Source organism: Grammomys surdaster, unplaced genomic scaffold, assembly GCF_004785775.1.
Source record: "Grammomys surdaster isolate TR1022 unplaced genomic scaffold, NIH_TR_1.0 125614, whole genome shotgun sequence".
Lineage (NCBI taxonomy): Eukaryota > Metazoa > Chordata > Mammalia > Rodentia > Muridae > Grammomys > Grammomys surdaster.
In genome coordinates this window covers 625,420-648,891 of record NW_021620456.1, presented here as the reverse complement: position 1 = coordinate 648,891, position 23,472 = coordinate 625,420, and the positions used below count along the sequence as shown (strand labels likewise).

Below are 23,472 nucleotides of genomic sequence, written 5' to 3'. Positions count from 1 at the left end.
TTGAGGTCCAATGCTAAGGTTTCACTCAGAACAGTAGAGAGAGAGACTCTTCCTTGCTGATTTCAGATCAAGATGTAGAAGTCTCTACTCTTTCTCTAACACGATGCCTGCCTGCATACTGCCATGCTTCCCACCATGATGATAATGGAATAAACCTCTGAAACTGTAAGCCAGCCCCAGTTAAATGATTTCCTTTGTAAAAGTTGCCTTGGCCGTGGTGTCCCTTCACAGCAATAGAAACTCTAAGATAATGTTTTACAAGGGTAAAACAATTTCAACAACCATAAGCCAGACATATAGCAGTGCTACAATATCTGGCTGTCTGCTATAAAGACATCAGGGGCACAGGGATTCAGTAAACATGTGGGATGGACCATACATCTTAAATACCTCTCAGCTTTATCACAGGAATTCAGCAGTTGTCCAGTTGGTCTAGTTTCCTGATCACCTCAGAAAGGTTCATATGTCAGGCAAAGAAACTTTCTGCTTATGTAACTAGTCTGCCTGACAGGAAGGAAAACATCATGGTCTTGAGACTCTTGTCTACTCCTACCTCACACCCCTAGAACAGTCAATCCCAAGAAATTATAATTTTTCATGGAATCTCATGCTGGGAGAAGGAAAGGCTGAGGCTCTGGAACAGACTATGGAGAAGCTTGTCTCCTGCAGAATGCCTTAGAGCTTGTTAGGTCACACTCCTGGTGAGACTGACATTGCAGAAAGACTTGTTGAGATTGTGGTGACTGCAGGCCACATCTTGATCTGCCTGTTTAGTTACACTTAGTTCCATCTTACCTGCATGCTAGGACACAAACGATGAACTTTTCTGCTTTTCACTATTAATTTGGGTCTTTTAATTGTCTTATTACTGGTGGCTGAGCCTGGCTTATTATAGCTGTTAGGGCACAAGTCTGACCCTAACTGGGGTAGCACTCAACTTCATCATTGAAGTATCTCTGGCCCTCTGGGCAAGTTTCCTGTTCAAGCCTCATCATCCTTAGACTATTATGCATAAGAGTCACAGAATGTTGGCTTCTCAGACAGTCTTGCAAACACTTCAAAAAGGGATCCTTTAATACTTGGCAGTTTTTTTTGCTGGTATTTAGGATGTTCATCCAAAATCTATTTGCTTTGGATGGCAAAGTGGATTTTCTGGATAATGAACTTGAACTTTGTTACCTGCTTATGTCTTTGAGACAGCAGAAAACGAGGAGGCTGAATTAGGAGCAAAGACTGCTGTGCAAGCAGCTTGGCATTAAAGACTTCATCATCTCTGAGTTGTGAGCTATTTGGCCTCCAGCGCTTACTACTTTATACTGTAAAATTTGATGATGAAGTGTTAGGAGTCGAAGATAGGCTCCTTCCTCTATGTTGGCAAGCCTCAGAGTGCCAAGCACCACGGGAAGCCACAAGCACAGGGTAATTGAGAGGGAAGCTCAAGACAGATTACTTTCAGCCTATGGAAGTACTCATAACTCTATTAATTGCTACACATAAGATCTGTGTTTTCTTCAGAGGATCTTAAGAGAAGGTGACATCAGCGGTGAGCCAGCCAGGTGCTTTCAAGTGGAACCTAACATAGTGTTCTCTCAAGTGTTGCTTTCATTAGTGGATCCCCTACTTAGAAAACTATTTTCTCAGCTAGTGTTTCTGACTCTCAGCAGTAATTAAATGTAAAAACGAAGAATGGTGGAATTGCAGGAGCCATCCAGAGTAAGTTGCTGGTTCTACCTTAAATAGCTCTGAGACCGGTTTGCTATGTCCTCCCTACTTATGCCTCCCTTAAGGGCAGTCTCAAACTTGTATTCTTACGTGCTAGGGCAGGCAGTGAGAGAATATGGCTCACTGGCTTTGCCACCCTGGCTAGCATCTCTCTCTTCCTTCCTCCCTCCCTCCCTCCCTCCCTCCCTCCCTCCCTCTCTCTCTTTTTCTCTCTCTCTCTCTTAGCTGGGTAACTCTGGCCAAGCCACCAAATTGTTTTCAGGTCTTGTTAGGAAGGTTTAATAAGATGAAACCAAAAGGTATGAACTGAGGATTTGGCCTGGGCCCTCCTTAGCAGGTATTATCCTGTATTTGTTCTACACATCATACATGTGGCTACAGGAGCCAGCTGGTTTGAGACTGGGTTATCTTTGGAAATCATGTGACTGTGTAAAGCAGTAACTGAACAACTTTACACTACTGAAAATCTGTGATTGTACTTTATGCTGATTCTATTGGAGAAAGCAACAGGACAATGGTTTTAATTAAAGCACATTTATATGAATTTTGTATAGAGACTTTTTTTTTCAACTTAAATGGATACACGCAGGAACTGGGAGTGTAGCTCAGCTGGTTGAGTACTAGTATGTAAGAAGCCCTGGTGTGATTCCCAGTGCTATTTGAACTGAATGTCATGATACTGGTTTGTAATCTCAACACTGGGATGTAGTGGCAAGAGGAGCAGAAGCGCAAGGTCATAAATTTGTGAATATCTTGTTGAGAGACCCTGTTTCAGAAACAAAACAGAAAGAAAACAAAATTATTAGGGATTTGATTTAAATTTATAGTTCAAGTAGAAATTTATATACTTCCAATTAATATTGTTGATTGTTATCATTGCTAATTTTTACTTTTTAAAGGGTGTTTTGTATTGTCATATTGTTAATTTAGCTTTTTAGGTTTTTCTAGAGTCTTAATTGTTTAACTCTTTTATTTGGAGAGGGAGAGGACTGAAAAATTTAAGATGAAATTATGCAATGTCTACAAGCTACTTCCAAATACTATACAATGAGGAAGAAGATACGCATAGCTAAAGCAAGGCTTACCGTGAATTACACAGCTCGTTAGTTTTTCAGAGTAATGGGTACATCAAGATTGACTTGCCTTGATAAACTCACCGATGACTAATAGTAGAGTGTGTGCTCTATATGAGAGAAGGTTCCCATCTGCAAGTTGACTCAAAATATGTGTGTGGATCCAGATTCATTGGTAAGAGGCTGCTCCCTCGAAGGCTAAAAAATGCACAATATTTCTTTTGAGATACGGGAAGCATTTTGTGTTTTGTTTATCGCAAGCACATCTTAGAAGCCAAATGGGGAGATTATATGTGAAATTGTCGATTTACTATCATCTGAAATATTCCTTTAAATAATTAATGGAGGAGCCATCAGAACTTGCCCCTTTCTAACCTATAGATTTGTAGTTGTCAGTGGAAGAGCAAATCCTCCTCCACTGAGCTTTCTTTGCCTAACCTGTCAAGCCCCTCTCGAGATACCTAAATTTGCTGATGGGTTCTAACCTGCCTGATAGATGTTCAGTGTTAGGCAGCTATGGGGTCTTATCCAAGACATTATGGTTGTCTACACGGTACAGTGTATGTTCAGTGTCAGTAGAGCTCTGACTCCCTGCGACCAACTACCTTATGATTGGATTAAGGTCTTTTGTGTATGAAAAATAAACAAATTCCATCTAACTTGGCTTGATCTTTTCCATCTTTTAATTAAAAATAAAACTTCTTCCTGGAAATACCAGCTGTGATCCCCCATTCATGTACTCTCTCATGTTAAGTACTTTGCAAATATTTGCATACCTTCTACCACGCTTGAGAAATCGTGCCTTTTCCAGTTTCTATTAAGCCTTGACAGCATACATTAGTTTATAAAGACAGGTGTTGTGAGGAGCCTGTTTGATAATCAGTGCCCAGAAATGTCCTATCCTCTGCTGGATCATAATGAACAAGAAAACCTTAGACAAATAACCAGCCATATGAAGCTCTTCTTTGGAATTAGTCTGTCTTGATCTATGGATCCCTGGGTTTGCAAAGAGTTTCAAGATCTTCGGTTCTGAGAATTTGTGCATTTTAAATATTTACCCATCTTCTCTTTCCTAGCTGGCCTCACTTTTGGACTTCGTTTTTTGTTTATTTGTTTATTTTGGCAGACATTGCCCACATCTTAAAGCACTGGGTGTGATGATCTTCTCCGAGGATCCTAGAGATACTGAGAATAAAAACTATTTGCAAGTGCTTTTATGCAGTGCTGCATTGTGCTGTAACTTTGATGTCAGTTAAGGGACAAAGTCATATTTCCTTTCTTCCTTGGAGAATCAATAATGTGGTCATACTTGCAGAGACAGGCATGTCTGAACCACGGGCAGGCAGTACATTATTTTCAAATCTCTTTTTTCCCAAAGGTCCCTCAAGTCTAGTCCTCTTTGACAGTTTCATTGTGAATGTTCTACAGCCTTGCTGTCCTGGGCTACCTTAGGAAAGTTCCATGGAAAACAATATAATTAATACAGTGCCTTTTACTGGGTCCCATCTGTAACTCTCCAAGCAATAGTTATATTGCTTTGTTCTTCAGTAGCATACTCCTTCGCGTGTGGCTGCGATTTGATATGCGGTGTGGTGAGATGCCCTCTGTGTCATTGGGAGTTTTCAGTATCTGTTATGAATAGTTACTATACACCTTCAACATACTCCGTTGTTTCACATATTTTCTTCCTTTACCCATACCCCCCCCAAAAGGCAGTGCTCCTTGTAAAAAGAAATTACAACACAACTGAAGAGGCGTGTGATACAATATATAATACGTAATTATATATTATCATAATGTAATACCTAGCTCTTAAAAAGAGACAGTTTTAATATACATTTTCATTTCTGTGGTTGTAGCAAGCATCATCACCACCACTACCACCGCCACCGCCACCATCATCATCATCATCACCATCACCATCATAATCATCATGACTAACACCACCAACATCTTCCTCCTTGGTCTTCCAATAATTTTGGCCAGACTAAACATGTTGTTCTGTTTCACAGGACACTTTCTTTGCTGCAGGAGCCACTAGTTTGAAGATGATAGAGTCATATCAAAACCTAACCTGTCTTAAGTACACAAGACAGACTGTCATTTGCTACCCTCTCTTATCCTTGAGTGTCTATTCTCTAGGATTAGTCTCTAACATACTGGTCAACACAGAACATGGCCATTTAATTGGAAAGACCTTGGCAGTCTGACTTTCAGGGGGGTCATTTCCTGGTTCCCACTCTTAGTAACTCTGTCTCATCTTTTCGTGTATATGTGGGCACCCTGAGACTTGCTTGTTGGAAAGATTGGATAGTGAAGCAAGTACCCTACCCAGTGCTAAGCAGATCGTGGGCTGTCAGTGTGCCTGTGCTGAAGCTTCTACTGTTGCTCTAGCTGTCCTTATTGATTCCTTGTTAGTATTTTTGCTACTGTTAATATTTCTACCATGAAGACCAGTCAACTGCCTATCACTCAACACAACATCACCATGGTTTGATAGCTCTCCATGGTCTGCTTCCTAGGGTGGGAAAGCAGAACCCAAACCCCACCAAAAGAATTCACCTTTCACGCAGCATAAATGTGGTAGGAGAACGTTGCTCTCTAATCTTGTTAGGCCAGTTTAGGTTCTGGATGGATCATTAAATCAAATTGTGAGTTTCCTGCCTTCCAAGATAAGAATGTACACACCGTCTACTTGATTCCTGAGGCATTCCATGCAGACGAACTACATGTATCTACACTACTTAGAGTGAGATAGCTCAGCTAGAAAATTAATCATATACAATTTCCAGTAGTTTAGGTCTAAAAATGCAAAAATTTATTTGAAATTTGTTATCAGTAAGTCCAGTGGACTGTATGGAAATCTATAGCAATTACTACATGCTATGGCTAGTGTGATGCTGGGAAGGATCGTTTGCATTCAGTATGCAGAGGATATTATTATTCATGGTAAAGAACATTTATTGGAAAGCTAATTACAATCAGAAATCCAGTGACAAATTTAAAACCTGAGATTTCCCCCAAGTACTCCTCTTCAAAGAAAAGCAGTAGACAGTGAAGAAAACACTAAACCATTACCTTATTCTCTGATGAACCTCCAGTTTGTACAGCTAGCCAATTTTATGTTTTTGTGGTGTTTGAGAATAGATATAAAAATATTTCTAAGATGATGCATCAAAAGGAAAGCAAAACAAAAATTCTGACCAATGAAAGTGCATTCAAAGAGCCAAACAAAAACAAAAACAAAAACAAAATACCCACCCAACAAACAACAAAAACAAACCCAAATGAACAATCAAAGAACAACCATAAGCACTTTGTTGTGGCAGATGCTAGGTGGTCTGCTGTGTCAAGACTAAACTATTTCCTTCTCAGCTACCAACAGTCGGAAACTCATTGAAGTGTCTGGTGATCACAAATTTTCTACTTTCTATGAGAAGCACATGGCTACAGAAATACCTCCTGATGCTCTAGGCGAATCGTTGGTGGGAGATGTGGTCCTGATCAGTGGTGGGAATTACAAACAAGGTTTTTCCCATGAGGCAAGGTGTTTTCATCTAAGGTAGGATGTGTCTGCTGCTGAGCAAGGGACGTTCTTGTTTTAAAGCAAGGAGAATTGAAGGAAGAAAGCACATGTCTGTTCATGGATGCATTGTAGATCTCAATCTGAGTATTCTTGATTTTGTTGCTGTAAACAAAGAAGAGAAAGATTCTTGGACTGACAGATACTATTGTGCTTTAGCTATTGGGGTCCAAAACAGCTAGCAGAGTCTGAAAACATTTAAATCTCTCTAAAGAAGATGATGTCTACCAACACATTGGAAAGTACTTAAACTAAGAAGGTGAGAAGCCCAGGACCAAAGAATCCAATATTCAGCATCTCCTTACTCCATGGGTCTTCCATCTCAAATGCTGATAAATGGCTCTGAACAAACAATTCACTAAGAAAAACCAGGAGGAGGCTGCAGAATATGCTAAATTTTGGCTTAACACAATGAAGGAACACCAGAAACAGAATGCCAAAAGACAGTGGACTGTCGTTCTGAGAGCTTCTACTTCTGAATCTGCTTCCAGTAAAAATATGTCTTTAAGAATCATGAATAAGTGATTAGACCTGTAAACAATATGAAATGTGTTTTAAAATCTTCAAATGTTGGAATTGTTTTTTCTCTAACCAACTTTTTGAATGCCTTCTGTATTAGTTACTTTTTATTAACTTTGACAAACTGTGATCAAGGCAACTTAAAGGAAGACATTTAAAGGTTTCAGAGAGAGAGAGAGAGAGAGAGAGAGAGAGACAGAGAGAGAGACAGAGACAGAGAGACAGAGACAGAGAGACAGAGACAGACAGAGGCAGAGTAGAGAAGTAGAGGAGAAGAAGCCAGCCATGAGCACTTGGAGAGGGAGGGGGAAGGGAATGGGAAGAAAGAAGGGAAGGGAAGAACAAGAGCATGATAAAGCAAGAGAGCAAGAGAGGAGCAAGACAGCAACCATACAACTCTTATAAAAGAAAGTATGTAATTGTGGCTTGTTTACAGAATCATTGTTTAGTCTGTTATTATTGAGGTGGAAAGCGTGGTGGCATACAGGCAGAACTGATGATGGAGAAGTAGCTGAGAGTTCTACATCTGACTCCCTTGACAGCAGAAAGGGGAGAAAGCCACTGGGCCTGGCTTTTGAAACCTCAAAGCTACCCCTAGTGACACACTTCCTCTTTTAAGACCATACCTACACCAATAAGGGCATATCCTTCTCAAGTAGTGCCACTCCCTGATGACTAAGCACTCAAATATTTGAGCCTAAAGGGGCTACTTTTATTGAAACTGCCACAGCATATTTAACTATGTAATATAAATCTGATGTATATTTACTTAGAAATTACAAACAAATAAATAAATAACAAATAAACTTAATTTATACTATCTGATGATAGTGATAGAGACATTTTGGTAGAGACTGGTTGCTGAAAGAATTCACCCATTACCATTATAGAAAGAAAGGGCAAGTGTACTGAATAGTTCTATGTCAACTTGAAACAAACCAAAGTCACCTGAGAGGGAGCCTCAGTTTAAAAAATGCCTTCATAATAGGGCTGTAGACAAGCTTATAGGAAATTCTCTTAATTATTAATTGATGGAGGACCTGGATCACAGCCCCGTGCATTTTAGGTAGGGCTACCCCGGGACTATGGTACAGAGTTCTGTAAGAAAGCAAGCTGGGGAAGCTATGACAAGGAAGCCAGTAAGCAGCATTCATCCCTGGTCTCTGCATCACCTTCTGCCTCTAGGTTCCTGTCCTCCTTGAGTTCCTGTCTTGACTTCCTCCACTGATAAACTGTAAGTCAAATAAATTCTTTCTTCTCCAATTTGCTTTTGGTTGTGGTGTTTCATCACAGCAATATTAACCCTAACAAAGACAGGCAAGTTTATTGAAAACATAACAAAGAGAATGGTGGGTTTGGCCATAATGGAATGGACTTTAAGCAATGGGGTTTGAACAAGGTGTCTCCATTTTGGTAAAATATTCCTTCAGTTACAATGAACTACTTTTAATGTAATTTCTCTGGGATAAAATTCCTACTACTCAAGTGAGATCAGATCTGTAGTCTGTTTGTGGCCATTTTTCATTGACTATGTACTATGTTCCAACAATGGCTAGAAGAAATCTGAATTTTTGTGTGTGTGTGTGTTTGGGGAACATTTTTGGGACCAGTATTATATTAGAGACCTGTTCCTTTTTTTTTTTTTTTTTTGTCTCTCAGTCACAGCCTTCTTTCTATAGTAATGTTAACCTGAGCCCAGTGATTTTGGTAAAAGGCTGTAGGTTCAGATATCTCTGTTGGGCTTAGTACTCAGAGGCTGAGGCAGGAAGATGTGAGCGTAAGGCTAGCCTTGACTTCTTAATAAGACTTTGTGTGGGAATAGAGGTGGGGAGAAAAAGAAGGAGGGAAAAGAAGAAAGACAGGAAGGAAGGGAGGGAAGAAGAGAGAAAGAGAGTAGAGAGAGACAGACAGAAGAGAGAGAGAGAGAGGAGAGAGAGAGAGAGAGAGAGAGAGAGAGAGAGAGAGAGAGAGAGAGAGAGAACATTTTTGTTCTGAGAATGACTGGTCAAGAGTCACTCTTCTCCATGACTTAGATGAGACACAATACTCTGTTTCTATACTTTTAAAGCTCAGAAGCAGACCTTCCACATTCCTATTTTATACATTGTAAATAACTGCATGGACTATTTTGTACCCACTGACCAACTTTCTGCCCAGACTTAAATTTCACGAACTTTTTTGATCTTCTGTCTCTTCCTCTAAAACCTTCGCCAAAACCACCTGAGTGCAGAATAGCCTTTCTCTAGACACCCTTCCTAAAATTAGCTGATCTCAGGGTGAATCAGGCTACTTGCTCATCCCACATTTTCATTCCAATTCTTGCTAGTCTTATCTGTTTCTCACCAGAAAAGAAAATTTTTTTTCGTTTGACCTTGGAGACATGTATAAATCTCAAAGTTATAGCTGTTCCCAGATGGCAATATTCTCTTTCCCCCTTTTACAATCTTCACTTCAAATAATATCTCTCTTAATACTGATTTATAGGTATCTGTCATTTGCATTTCTTCCCTTGAAGTTTGGAACTGGTGCCCAGCTTTGTGTTTGAAGCACCTTCATGCTAGCATAATCAGAATTTCCTATGTTGTCGATTCTTTCCTTAGTCATATGGAGATCTTAGCTCTATTTTCCTGTCTCCTATAAAAGGAGTGTTTTATTTATATTTGTTATCCTGTAACAATTGCCTTAGGATATATTACATACTTTGAGAAAGTAGAGCTTCTTATAAATAAGAAACACGGAAGTTGGAGACTTCTTTGGCTGATTTCATAGTCTCTGATTGCCTGTAGCTGATAGCATTAAGTCTTTGAAATCATGGTTAATACTGAAGGTAGTGGTGATGGTGATAGCTCTGCTAGATTCTTTGTATGTCTCCCTTCTTTCATCCATCCCTCTCTTGCTTTCTTTTTCTTCATTTTTCATCTTTCCTTCCCTCCCTCCCTCCCTCCCTCCCTCCCTCCCTCCCTTCCTTCCTTCCTTTCTCTTTTGCTATTTTGAGCCAGAATTTCTCTGCATAGCTCTTGCTGTCCTGGACCATGCTCTGTAGACCAGTTTGGCCTCAAACTCACAGAAATCTTCCTGCCTCTGCCTGCCAAGTGCTGGAATTAAAGGCATATGTATATTACCACTGTGTCTTTTGCTATAAAATGCTCAGCACAGAGTTTGAGATAGGTATCATTGCCTTCACATTTTGATTTCCAATGAAAGAACATGAAGTCTGAGCAGATTAAGCAACTGAGCATATCCATGAAGCCTTCATTTTAGTGACCACCGCTGTAGTAATGTTCCCCTTCGAATTTTTCTTAAATATTCTGGGATATAGCTTCTGCAGGTCCTCTGTGTCTGCATGGAGTACCTAATAGAAAATGATACCTTCAGTTTGCCTTGGCTTGTGTGGTTAGTGTAGTTCTTCTGGTAAAGATGAAACTTGAATTTTATAGGAATAATCAAAGCATTAAATTCATCTTCGTTTTATTGGATCCTTCCTTCCTTCAAACTTAATAGTTATTTGTTGCTTATAAATATTTATTAATAAGGAAAAGATTGTTTTTAGACCTGCAGTAGGAATTATGTCATTCAAGAAGAAAAATATTTAAGTAATTGAGTTCTGTATCTCCTCCAACCTTTCAGTTCACATCTCCACAGTTTTCACTGAATATAGGTGCTGTAAGAATTGTAGACAGTGGGTTCAGAGTCTCTGGCCCACTGTATGGCAAGTGATTACTCGGTGGATGCTGTAACTGTTGTTGACAATATGTTTAGACTTTCATTTTTCCCAAGACCTGTGTATATCAACGGAGTGTGAGTTGCCTCTTTTTTCCCCTTCATGAGCTAAGTTCTCAAAAGTTAGTCACCAATGACAGATTATTCAGCCTAGCTCACTATACTAGTCAGTTGTATGTGCTACTGAAATGGTGTTCTTTGAAAGATAGATTTTTTATTCTATTAGGAGTGAAGGGCAGGTGAGTTTGAGCCTCCTGTGTCTTAGTTTTTCTGTTTTTGAGAATATAGTTAATGATTTACTCATATGATTTTTTTCATACAAGAAAAAATTGAAATATGAAAATTATGGAATTTCTGGAGTTCTTCTCATCTGGTCATTAATTTGGCCATAAAACAGAGGCATCGCCAAACTGGTCTTTTTATTCTGTATGACTGTGACAGAAGACTGGAGGCTTCATCCATTCTGTCATTCTATTCAGTTGACTTAAGATTCCAGGGCTCAGTTTTTTTCATTAATCCTGAATCTCTCAAATTATTATAATGTGAATATGTGTTTCTTAAGATGGAAAAAATAAACTTAACAAGGGAAACTTTTTCAGCTCACTATGCCAGAAGAAAATTGAACCTTTGGTGTGGGTTCCGTCTGTGTTGCCCCTCTTTGCCCTCTGTCTGCCTCATCTACTTCATCTCCCTTGATTGCTGGGTGAACAGACGCAGTCACTGTCCTGATTCTGTCACTGCCGCTGTTAGGAAGAAAAATGTGTCTGAATTTATGGAGATATCTTTTTTTTTCCCAATTTTGAGTATAAGGTGGTGAAAATTGTCTCCCAGAATCATGTCTCCATCTCTGATATGTCTCCCAGTGTTATCTACAATTCTAGGTGAGGTGAGGTGTTCATATGAAATGCAGCAGTATCCAAAGAAACCCCTTCCCATCAAACCTGCAGAGCCACCAATTCTTCCATCAGTTGATGGTCTTTTCCTTGTCACCGGCTTTGAATAACACAGGATTTTCTCCACTCTCCTTTTTTCTGCCCAGCCAGCCTCTATTCATTTTCTTCCTGCAACCCTTCTCACTTTTCTCTGTTGTGTTCACTTCCATATCCCAAGTTCAGGATCCTGTGATGTGCATTCACTCTGAGCTCCCTCCTCCTTTTCTGAATATTTTAATAGGTTCCTAATTGATTGCCCCTCCTTTAGCTCCCCTAAGCCCTTTAGTTAATCTTGGAACAGTGCTCATACAAATTAAGAGCTTTAATTACTGTTTGATTTGAATTGAGTATTATCGAGGAAACCAGGTACCTAGGTGCAGATGGATGTCTTAGCGTTGGTGCACATCTTTAGAGCAACACCTGGGAGCAGAGAGAAGTACCACTTTGAAGTACATGTGCCTATTTCATCCAACTCCTTTGAGGTACCTTTCCTGTACCTCACTTTGGTTTGTAATTAGTGGAATAATTTTTGTATTTTTTCAAACTCTTTTTTTCTTTCTTTTCTTTTCTTTTTTTTTCTTTTTTTTTTTTATTGGATGATTTATTTACATTTCCTATGTTGTCCCCTTACCCCATCCCCCACCACCCCCTCACAACCCCCCCTCCCCTCGCCCCTCCTCCTTCTTCTCTGGGATGCTAACCTCATCCTCCCACAAACCACTCCCGCCCCCCCACCCTCAAAACTACCACCCCCTGGGGCATCCAGCCTTCATGAGGTCAAGGTTCTCTTCTTCCACCTATGCCCAGCAGGGCCCTCCACTTTTACATATTCAGCTGAAGCCCTGGATCCCCCCCTAAGTGCTCAGGCTGGTGGTTTAGACCCTGGGAGCTGTGGTTGGTTGGTATTGTTGCTCTCCTCATGGTGCCACAAACCCTTTCAGCTCCTTCAGTCTTCACTCTAACTCCTCTATTGAGAACCCCATGATCAGTTCAATGGCTAGTTGTGAGCATCTGCCTCTGAATATGTCTGACTCTTGAAGGCCTCTGAGGAGATATCCATATCAGGCTCTTATCAGCATGCACTTCCTGTCTTCCACATCAGCATCTACCTTTGGTGATTGCACATGGGATAGATACTCAGGTGGGGTGGTCTTGAGACGGCCCCTCCTTCAGTTTCTGTCCCTCACTTTGTCTCCATATTTGCTCCCTTGAGTATTTTGTTGCTCCTTCTAAGAAGGACCGAATCACCCTCACTTGGTCTTCCTTCTTTATGGGCTTCATGTGCCTGTGAGTTGCATCTTGGCATTTCAAGGTTCTAGGCTAATATCCAATAATCAGTGAGTGAATACCATGTGTCTTCTTTTGTGATTGGCTTACCTCACTCAGGATGATAATTTCTAGTTCCATCCATTTACCTAGGAACCTCTCGAATTCATTGTTTTTAATAGCTGAGTAATACTCCATTGTGTAAATATACCACATTTTTTGAATCCATTCCTCAGTTGAAGGACATCTGGGTTCTTTCCAGCTCCTGGCTATTATAAATAAGGCTGCTATGAACATAGTTGAGCATATGTCCTTGTTATATGTTCGAGCATCTTCTGGGTATATGCCTAGGAGTGGTATAGCTGGATCCTCGGGTAATGCTATGTCCAATTTTCTGAGGAACCGCCAGACTGATTTCCAAAGTGGTTGCACCATCTTGCAGTCCCACCAACAATGGAGGAGTGTTCCTCTTTCTCCACACCCTCGCCAGCATCTACTATCACCTGAGTTTTTAATCTTAGCCATTCTGACTGGTGTGAGATGGAATCTCAGGGTTGTTTTGATTTGCATTTCCCTGATGACTAAGGATGCTGAACATTTCTTTAGATGCTTCTCGGCCATTCGAGTTTCTTCCGTTGAAAATTCTTTGTTAAGCTCTATACCCCATTTTTTAATAGGGTAATTTGGTTGTCTGGAGTCTAATTTCTTGAGTTCTTTGTATATATTGGATATTAGCCCTCTATCAGATGAAGGATTGGTAAAGATCTTTTCCCAATTTGTTGGTTGTCGTTTTGTCCTATTGACAGTGTCCTTTGCCTTACAGAAACTTTGCAATTTTATGAAGTCCCATTTGTCAATTCTCGATCTTAGAGCATATGCCATTGGAGTTCTGTTCAGGAACTTTTCCCCTGTGCCCAAGTATTCGAGGCTTTTCCCCACCTTCTCTTCTATTAGTTTCAGTGTATCTGGTTTTATGTGGAGGTCCTTTCTTTAAAAGAAAAGAATCAACTCTAGGAAGTATAACTTATTAATCCTAAAAGTACTACAGAATAAGAGGCATTTCTATTATATAATGTGAACAGAGATAAATGTTCAGTTGTCAGAAAAATTAAATGAATAACAGTATTTGAGGCATTTATTTTTCTTGAAATCTGAGATTATGGTAATTGCTTCTCTTTAAAATTTCTCTCAATTTAGCTCACTGAGATGTCTTTGGGATTGGTGGCTTTTAGACGCATAAGCTATTCTTCTGTCCTGTCAGTAGAGCTTTAAGAATGTTGAATATAGTTATGTTCCCTACAAGTAAGCAAAACATTTACAGTTGGAGGCAGTGAGGACTGGCCTGGTCTTCATAAAGCTTTGTAAGATGCTTTACAGACTGAAGAGAGGGTTTGGAGTTGGAAGAGATAAATGGGTCAAAGAACACATCTGTTTACTTGATGAAACAGCAAGATACATTCTTGGTGATCTTGGTGTACTATCAGATTAATAAGTTAGTAAGAACATAATCTGTTGATATCCAATTGATCTGATAATTTGGAATATGATTTTCTAGCTCATAATTCAATAATAGAATGCTCAGTGGCCACCTGACCCTGGAGGCTTTTTCTCTGTGGCAGGAATGCACAGAGGCCAGGGAAGAGCTTTTTCTGTTCCTGAGTAATACCTACGTAATAGACACATGAGAGTCTTTTAGTAAATTCACTTCAGCCTTGGGTGTGCTCACTAAGCAGGTCATTCATTCTACCTCTGTTTACCTCTGTGCTTTCCAAAGGACTGGCAGGGCTAGTTAACATGTCTCTTTGTCTTCCAAGACTACTCAAGTGACATTGCCAAGCTCTTGCAGATAAAGAGCCAATGGTATGCCCTCCCAGAAAATGGCCTTTTAGTAACCCTTCTTGCAGCTGAGGGAGGATTTTGTAAAAGTGGATTAAACAACAACAACAACAATAAAAAACAAAAAACTTAAGTAACTGCTAGCAATTTTCTGGGCTTTGTGTTAATTATGTAATCTTATCCTCTCTAATTCATATATGTGGATATTGATGCCCAGGAGAACAGCTCACATTCAAGAGAATTTAAAAGAACAGTCCCAATTCAAGGTCCTGATCACAGTGCAGTCTCTGTGGGAGTCAAAGTCACAACCTCACCCCAGCAACTCCTGGGAAAATGTTTCTGCACAGGTGGTTTTATAAGGTGGTGGTGATTTGAGATTCTGAAATTGAAGCTCCTTCAAAAATCACCAGTGGGTTTCCTCAGAGTCTCTCTGCTCTCTCCCGAGTGGGAATAGCAGAAAGCCTGGTTCAAGGTGAAGGGAGCACTGTGCATTTACTAACCATCAAAGCAATCAGAGGTCTAGACCTGGTCACCTGGACTGATGGACTATGTCTTCGGAGCTCTGTGCTCCCTCAGAGCTCAGTGGTTGACCTGTCATAGTAAGTCTTCATAAATGTGATTAAATTCTTATGAACAACAACAGCAAATAAAACAAAGGAAAGGAAAGAAGAGTGTTTTCTACTTGAAATTATTTAAAGAAATAAAAAAAGCAGCAACCTGACTCCTAAGAGATCACAACAGAAGTCTTTTTCCTTCTCAACATTTACATGAAATAACACCTAAATGCTCTTAAGTATGAAAGAACGTCCCATGGTATTCAGTATTATGTGATATATCTGTCTATTTCTCCCACCTACAAATGGGAAGTTTTGAAGAGAATAGCCTTATTTTTAAACTTTCCTCTCTCACAGTTCCCTTTCCACACTAAAGCCCAAGGTGTTCAGATATGCCAAGCAACAAAACCAGGAGCAGCCCACCTGGGGAGCTACTGCCTGAGAAGCACAGCCTGCTGGGACTACCTGGCATACTGTGGTGATGTATTCAGGAACCCATGGAACAATTCATAACAGGGCTGGTTTGTGCTTGGCTCCATGTTGGGACTGCTATAGCACTCTGAGTAGATCGAGGTTTTCCTGGTGGGTAGATGCTGCCACAGCAGTATTCGAGAATGTGTAGATAGCTGTTTGATCCTTACTGGTCTCCTCCCTGAGTTCCTAGTAGGTCCATTTCTCTTCAATCCAGTCACCATTCCAATGTACCTGCCATCCTCCTCTATTATTTCTGCTAAGGGGCTGAGTCTTTGTCCTCTAGTTTTCCTAGGTCTTTGTCCCTGGGGAGTCTATGGATCTATTTTCTCTGCCAACTGACCCCCCCCAACCCATCTCTTCACTTCTCTTCATTATTTTCCTTCACCTCTCAGCTCCTAGGTTAAATCTCTAAAGGTTATTTCTTAACCTTTTGGGAGTGGGCCCAGCCTTTAAAGGCTGAGCCATCTCTCTAGCCCCATGTCATTTCTTCAGTAAGGATACATTTGTATAGTCTCTGAGTGCCTCAGGCCTCACTTTAGTGGACTTGTTTCATGTGTATCTTACATTAATTTTCTGATAACATTTGAGAGAGGGAATAGGATGTGATCATCATTGACATTGTGGGTAGCTTAAGTATGTGTGATGCACTGGAGAGGAGAAGCCACTGTAACTCCTTATACTGAAGGCTACCCTGCAGTAGGCACCTTTCATCTGTGAGAACAGGGACACTATGGTGGAGAGAAGAAAGCAAGCTTAGCCACTTTCTTAGTCACTAAATGTCATCTGGCTGAGTGGTAGAGTAGGTAACAACTCTATAGGGTGCTATGGAGTTTCTATGTCCATGACAGGAGAGAAATCACAATAGGTAATCTTGAGAATGTCACATAATATATGCATATCTTGAGTTTTTATTATGCTTAGATTAAGAATAGAAATGAATTTTTTGCACTACTTGAAAATATCAAATGGAAAATTATAAATAAAACTTAGTATTGAATAATATATTTAATAATAGACTACTTGTTAAAATAATCAGACATTTTGGTACTAGTAGAATTAGCTTAAAAATTTCAATTCTCACCAAGAAGAAGAAAGATTATTAGATTGGGCAGAATTTAGTGGAAAAAAAATGCAAGTTTTTATTTTTTTAATGTTAATGGAAGTTTTTCAAAGAATTAATTCCTCTGACAGTGTCGTTTTATATATATACCTTTTTGACATTTTAAACAAAGTTAAAATGTGTTTCCCTTAAATAGAGCCCTAAGTTTGGGACTGATGACTAAGGAAGCCTTAGATTCTTCTCTTACATAAGGTGTTTCAGTGTTTCCAACATGAATTTTCTTCTGAACAAGAAAGGAAAAATATTTAGCTGATAAGTGCCATCTGGCTTTTAACTTGGGGAAACTGTCTTCCAGCCTGCATCTATTTTGGAGCAACTATTGGATCAGAATTCCAATGAATGCAAGTCAGTTGATTCAGAATTTAAACTTTAATGCTTTGGGGATTGTGAATCACAGCACATATGGGATGATGCATGTTTGGGGAGAAATGGGTCTTTCTGGGCCACATGTAAAATTAAAGATGCCTGTATTCTGTGTTTATTGTATGTATTTATTTTACCAAGTTTTGCCTGAATAAGTAGTTCTTACTAGGTTTTCAATCTTATCATTGGGTTTTAAAAACTAAAAAAAAAAAAAGAATCTATTTATCAAATTAACGTCAATTTTAAAGGCTCAATAATTTCTCCTCTTAACAAAGTTACCTGAATATTCATAGATCTTTTTGTGATTTTTATATGTCTAGTTTTAGAAAAGCAACAAGTAAGTAATCACAAAATGTTTCCCTTAAAATTATGATTCTCTGGCTGAGGAGATGTCTGCCTCAAGGAGTATGGTGCTCACAAGAAGAAGGGTCTGAGTTTGGATCCCAAGAACCCACATGAAGCTGGACACGGTAGCATGCACCTACATCCTCAACACTCTTACCATGAGATGGGAGGTAGGGACAAGAGACTCTTCAGTCTCTGTCAGAGCAGCTAGCCTGCCATCGTATAATTCTCAGGGTCAGTGGTTGGTCCAAGGAGGGGGGACTCTTCTTTCCTGCAAACCTTATCTTCTGACAAGGAATAACATTTGGACAATGGTTTCCTTAACTAGGGGAGATTTCTGTGTTGATCATGATATGTTCTGATATGTTTACTCCTCCAATAAAAAGCAAGTTGAATATCATACCTGTAGAAGAAGTTCAGGTTGTTTAATGTGTGGATATATATCATGACATCCCTGAAAAAGGCTGTGCAGATCAGGTATCTCTAATTATTTGACTCTGAAATATTCTAATGGAGTTTTATTCTGTAGATTGTGGCTTGATAGTGGGACTCTTGTCTGGCTGACACTGCAGCCTTATACTAGTGACTTTCTTCGATGACAGGCCATAAATGCCTCTGCCCTATAGGACTCCAATACATTTAAAGACTTTGGAAATTAGGATGCAGTTTATAATGACAACATATGTTTTCTTATTTCTTTTGTTTATTTATTTTTCTTTTTGTAATTCTAGGAAGGCTATTAGAAATTGAAGGTGCCTTAGAATTAAATGAATTATTAAATATTGGAGTATTTAATTCTAATTTATTCATTAAATTCAGCCTAATCCACAGCAGCCTAATATTAAGTCAAAATAATTAAGTCAGAAGAAAAAGACTGTTTTGTTGGAAAATTGTTTACAACTTTAAAATGAGCTTTGTTTGGTAGACCTCATGGAATATATATAAATTTTTTAATCCATAGTATATGGTTGGCATACTCTGGTTTCAGCCTAATAATGAATGGTTTAAAAGCTGATTCTTTAATAAGAATTGTGACCCATTTTAGAGTTGAGGAAAATCACAGTCAAAGAGTTCTGCAATTAATTCACTTTGAGCATAAGATTTTAACAGAATATCACCTGCCACTCTCTTCTGTTAAATTATTTACTTGCATGTATCTACACCTTTATATTTTGACACATTCCAATGATTCCCAGAAACATAAATACTATACTCAAATCCTTAAAGCTTTTGGGAAACCACCTATTCCCTGACCCAACCATTCACCAGTTCCATGTGCTAGTTTTTTGTTTGTTTGTTGACTGATTTTTGTTTGTTTTTTGTTTGCTTTTTTGCTTTTATTTTAAAGAAGGATGAAGAATAAAATATGCCTGTCTTATTGCAAGTTCCTCAACCTAGAACTGACGTTAATAATTACATGTAATTAAAATGGTATAAAAGTAAAATGAGGAGGGGGATGGGATACAGGGGTTTCTAGGGAGGGGAAATGGGATGACATCTGAAATGTAAATAAATATCCAAAAAAAATGATATCCCTGTCTTTCTACCAAAACCAAAAGTGCATAATAGGTCAATCTGTTAACAAATGATGCCCACCCCTGTTGGGAATTCTGGCACCCAATGGTGGCTAACAGAGTGTGCACAGAAAGTGAATAGAAGCCCGATGAGGGCTGTGCTGGAAGTGTGTAAAAGGCTATCACACCCTGCCACTCATATGGACTTCTGACTGTACTTAAGAGCCGCTTTAACAATAACCTCAATGCTTTGTCACTGATGAACTTGGACCCACTGTCAGCAGCTTCCAGCACTGACAGCAGTATAAACCTGCATCCCTCTAATCTGCCTGCAAATAGCTGCTACCACCTTGATCTGGACTAATCAAAGGAACAAGCCAGTAGGGGCTTAGGTTTTGTGGGGCAGGCTGCTGCCACCATTAACTTAAGTGCTGAGATGCAGTGAATTATAGGAAAGTCTGTTTAAATGCTGATCTCTTTAGGGCAAGAGACTAAAAAAGGTACTACCATAATAAGTGTTGTTTTAAAGAAGGGACACGATGCTCCCTGAAGTGTGACTTTACAGAACTGACAGACATGTCCCAGGTGAACATCAATTGTGAGAACAAGTCTTATGTGGTCTTGAGAAACAATAAGGAGAGTGGAACATACATGCTCTTGGGCTTTGGTGAGAACTGGTGCTTCCCCTTCACTTCTGGTGCCCAGGACTGAATAAAAATGAAGACATGGCAACATCTAGGTATGGTTGAGGCTTTTACTGTAAATATGAGGGAGAATCAGCCAGAAGCATCTGTAAGAGTGCACAGATGTTTGGCAGCTTAGATTGGATCATAAGAGAGGAGTGAGAGAGGAGGTGGGGAGGAAAGAAGAAGAGGAAGAGGAAGAGGAAGAGGAAGAGGAAGAGGAAGAGGAGAGAGCAAAGGGAATCAAGAGAGCACCAAGAGCCAGGAGAGCCACCTCACCCATGTAGCCAAAATGGCTGAAGTTAAATAGGAAAGAGCTGGAGGAAGGGAAACAAAGCTCAGAGGCTGGAAAGGTTTAGGTAAGTGAGTAGGGATAAAAAGTATTGAGAAGCTAGGACTCCAGACAACAGGTATTTGGGATGCTGAGAGCCTGGTGGTCAGCATCCCTTTTGATGTGTTAAACACTCAATTCACCTATTTGTCCTGGATTTCTTTGCAGTCTAACAAGGGCTAAGGCAAATTTAGACGGTTCTTTTTGGAGCTTGAGTTAAGTAAAAAGAAAGAAAAAGAAAAAAGGGAGAAAAAGAAAAAGAAAAAGACAGAGGGACTCTTCAAAATATTTATGCTCATAAATATTTAAATAGCATGCTGTGTGTTTTATGTTGTACAACTCCACCTGTGAGACAACATTATCCAGCATCTGATCAGATGTGAGTTAACTGAGTCTGCTGGCCTTGTCTGGGCAGTTCTTTCCATACTCCATCCAGCTCATTGGCAATGTCTTTGTGTACATGATATTCTGGGTGTCTTCTGGATTACCGGACTGATTACAAGAGTCAATTCACTTTTTGGATATAGTCGACCTAGTGGTTGATGGTATTTCATTGGAACTGTATTTGATAAGGAAGTTTGACAAATGATGCATTTCCCCCTTTTTTTTTCAAGTAAATTTCTTAAAATTCTTTCACATATGAATTTCCTCTCTGACACTAGCCATGTCCTAAAGCCTCTCTTTCTATTAATCACCTTTTATTTAAACCTTGAATGTGTGGTCACTACCACTACTAAAACAGGGCAGCTGTTCTCAGTATTCCCTACTTAGAGATAATCATTTGTTTCAATTATATCTCCCATATAGATGGCATAGCCCATGTAAAATGGGTGTTTACCATGTGTCTTGTTCCTTTATTACATAATCAACACTTTAAGAATCATGGTTATGCTCTTAAGGGTAGACCTAATATTCAACAGTAGAAGGCCAACACAAGACAAACTTGATGATATTGGTGTGCATGTGTATGTGTTTTGTATGTGCACGCACATATATATATATATATATGTATATACATATACGCATATTAGGGTTTCTGACTTTGTATTTTTATATGACGAATCCACTCTAACAGTTTCATATGCTTTCAATTGGAGGAACATTTCAGAATGTTAATTATTTGGTGGCATGTACTAGAGTAATAGAAGCTGCTTTCTGGTGCTTTCTCTTCACGTCAGATTGAAGAGATGATTGCAGTAAATGAGCATCCCTATGCCAAGATGTGATATAGCAAACAACTTTACAAATAAAGATGGTAACAATCCCCATCAGCCCAGCAGCATGATTGGGGTTCCAGTGTGATCTGGCGCTGAGATGGAACAGTTGCTTCACAGAATGGCTTATCTTGCCATGAACATCTTCCTTCCTTCCTTCTTCCCTTCTTTCCTTCCTTTCCTTTCTTTCTTTCATTTATTTTTTGAATGTTTTATTTATTTACACTTCAAATGTTATTCCTTTTCCAGGTTCCCCTCTGCAAACCCCCTATCTCATCCCCCCCTTATCCTGCTTCTATGAGGATGCTCCCCATCCACCCAACCACTCCCACCTCACCACCCTAGCATTCCTTTACACTGGATGATGCATCAAGCCTTCACAGGACCAAGGGCCTCCCCTCCCACTGATGCCAGATAAGGCCCCTTCAGCTCCTTTAGTTTTTCCCCTAATTCCTCCATTGGGGTCAGCTTCTTGCTAGTTTGATAGGTGGCTGAGAGTGACCATCTGCATCTGTATTGGTCAGAATCTAGCAGAGCCTTTCAGGAGACAGCTGTATCAGGCTGCTGGTGGCATGCACTTTTTGGCATCCACAATAATGTCTGGGTTTGGTGTCTGTATGTAGGAAGGATCCCCAGGTGGGGCAGTCTCTGGTTGGCCTTTCCTTTAATCTCTGTTCCACTTTTTGTTCCTGTATTTCCTTTAGACAGGAGCAATTCTTGGTTAAAATTTTGGAGATGGGTGGGTGGCCCATCTGTCACCCCCGCAGGGGAGCAGCCTAACCTATGGATATAGTCTCAACAGGTTCTGCCTCTCCTTTGTGGGGTATTTCAGCTAATGTCACCCACACGGGGCCCCAGGAGGCTCTTGTTTTCCTAGCATCTGGGACTTTCTGGTGGCTACCCTCAGTTCACCATCCCCCTTTGCTACACACCTCTATTCAATTTCCTGACCCTCTGTACAGCTCCTCCACCTCCTTACATACTTGATTCTTCCCCTCTTTTTCTTTCCCCCTCTTCTCTTCTTCCCAAGTCCCTCCTACCTTCTACTTCCCTTGATTATTTTGTTCCCCCTTCTAAGTAAGACTGAGGCATCTACTCTTTGGTCTTCCTATTGAACTTCATGTGGTCTGTGAGTTGTATTGTGGGTATTCCATGCTCTTTGCCTAATATTCACTTATCAGTGAGTACATACTATGTGTGTTCTTTTGTGACCAAGTTACCTCACTCAGGATATTTTCTAGATCCATCCATTTGCCTGCAAAGTTCATGAAGTCATTGTTTTTAATAGCTGAGTAGTACTCCATTGTGTAAATGTACCACATTTTCTGTATCCATTCCTTTGCTGAGGAACATCTGGGCTTTTTCCAGCTTCTGGTTATTATCCTGAAGGAAACGCTTCCAATTGTCACCTCCTTTCATGTTCACAAACCCTTTGAGGTGGAGACTTGCTTTGCTTCCATTATGTAGATGGGGATGAAGTTAATTGAGAGGTAACACACCTAAATCCAAGCTTAGATTGGTAACAGGTATAATCAGACACAGACTTGCCCTGAGGCAGCTTTTCTGTTTTTTTTTTTTTTTTAATATCATTGTTTATTTCTAGTTCGCATCTTGGTCAGTTAGCTGCTGGAGCTGTCTGCGCCTGTCTAAACAGATTTTTGGTCGTTCCTGGAATGCAAGAGGCAGTGGAATTTTGCAAAGAACAATTGAGCCAAGTTCAGCCACTGTGCAGAGCAGAATCTGAAAAGTAGCTACCTTGGAAGGGCTTAAAAGTGAAACAAAATGTATTAACTGAATAGTTTTAAAACAAACCCACTCATTTAGGTCTATAGAAATCTGAACCTACAGGGCTGGGTAACACTTCAATACAGCACATGCCTTGAAAGCATGAGAATCTGCAGTCCACTCTGCAGAACTCATGGGGAAAAACCCCAACAAAAATGAATCCACGTGCCATGGAGTGCAATGTTGGGGAGGTGGAGCGAGGCCAGGCAGCCTCTTCAAGTTAGAGATCCTATCTAGATGGATAGTAACTGAGGAACAACTGCAAGGCTGTGTTCTTCTCGCTTCCTCAGTTATCTCCATGAACATTCAGAACCTGTGTGGGTACACGTGCACTAGGGAGGATTGTGTGTGTATGTGTCTGCATGCACACAGAGATAGAGAGAGAGTGAGGGAGAGAGAGAGAGAGAGAGAGAGAGAGAGAGAGAGAGAGAGAGAGAG

At 40.0% G+C, this 23,472-nt stretch overlaps 1 protein-coding gene and 1 pseudogene across 2 annotated transcripts in view; both read left to right on the top strand.

The window, feature by feature from the left end:
• Positions 1 to 23,472, top strand: part of Fhit (fragile histidine triad) — a 1,358,514-nt gene that overhangs the window by 721,779 nt on the left and 613,263 nt on the right. The gene's annotated exons all lie outside the window — the stretch shown is intronic.
• Positions 6,164 to 6,903, top strand: LOC114638639 (annotated as a pseudogene).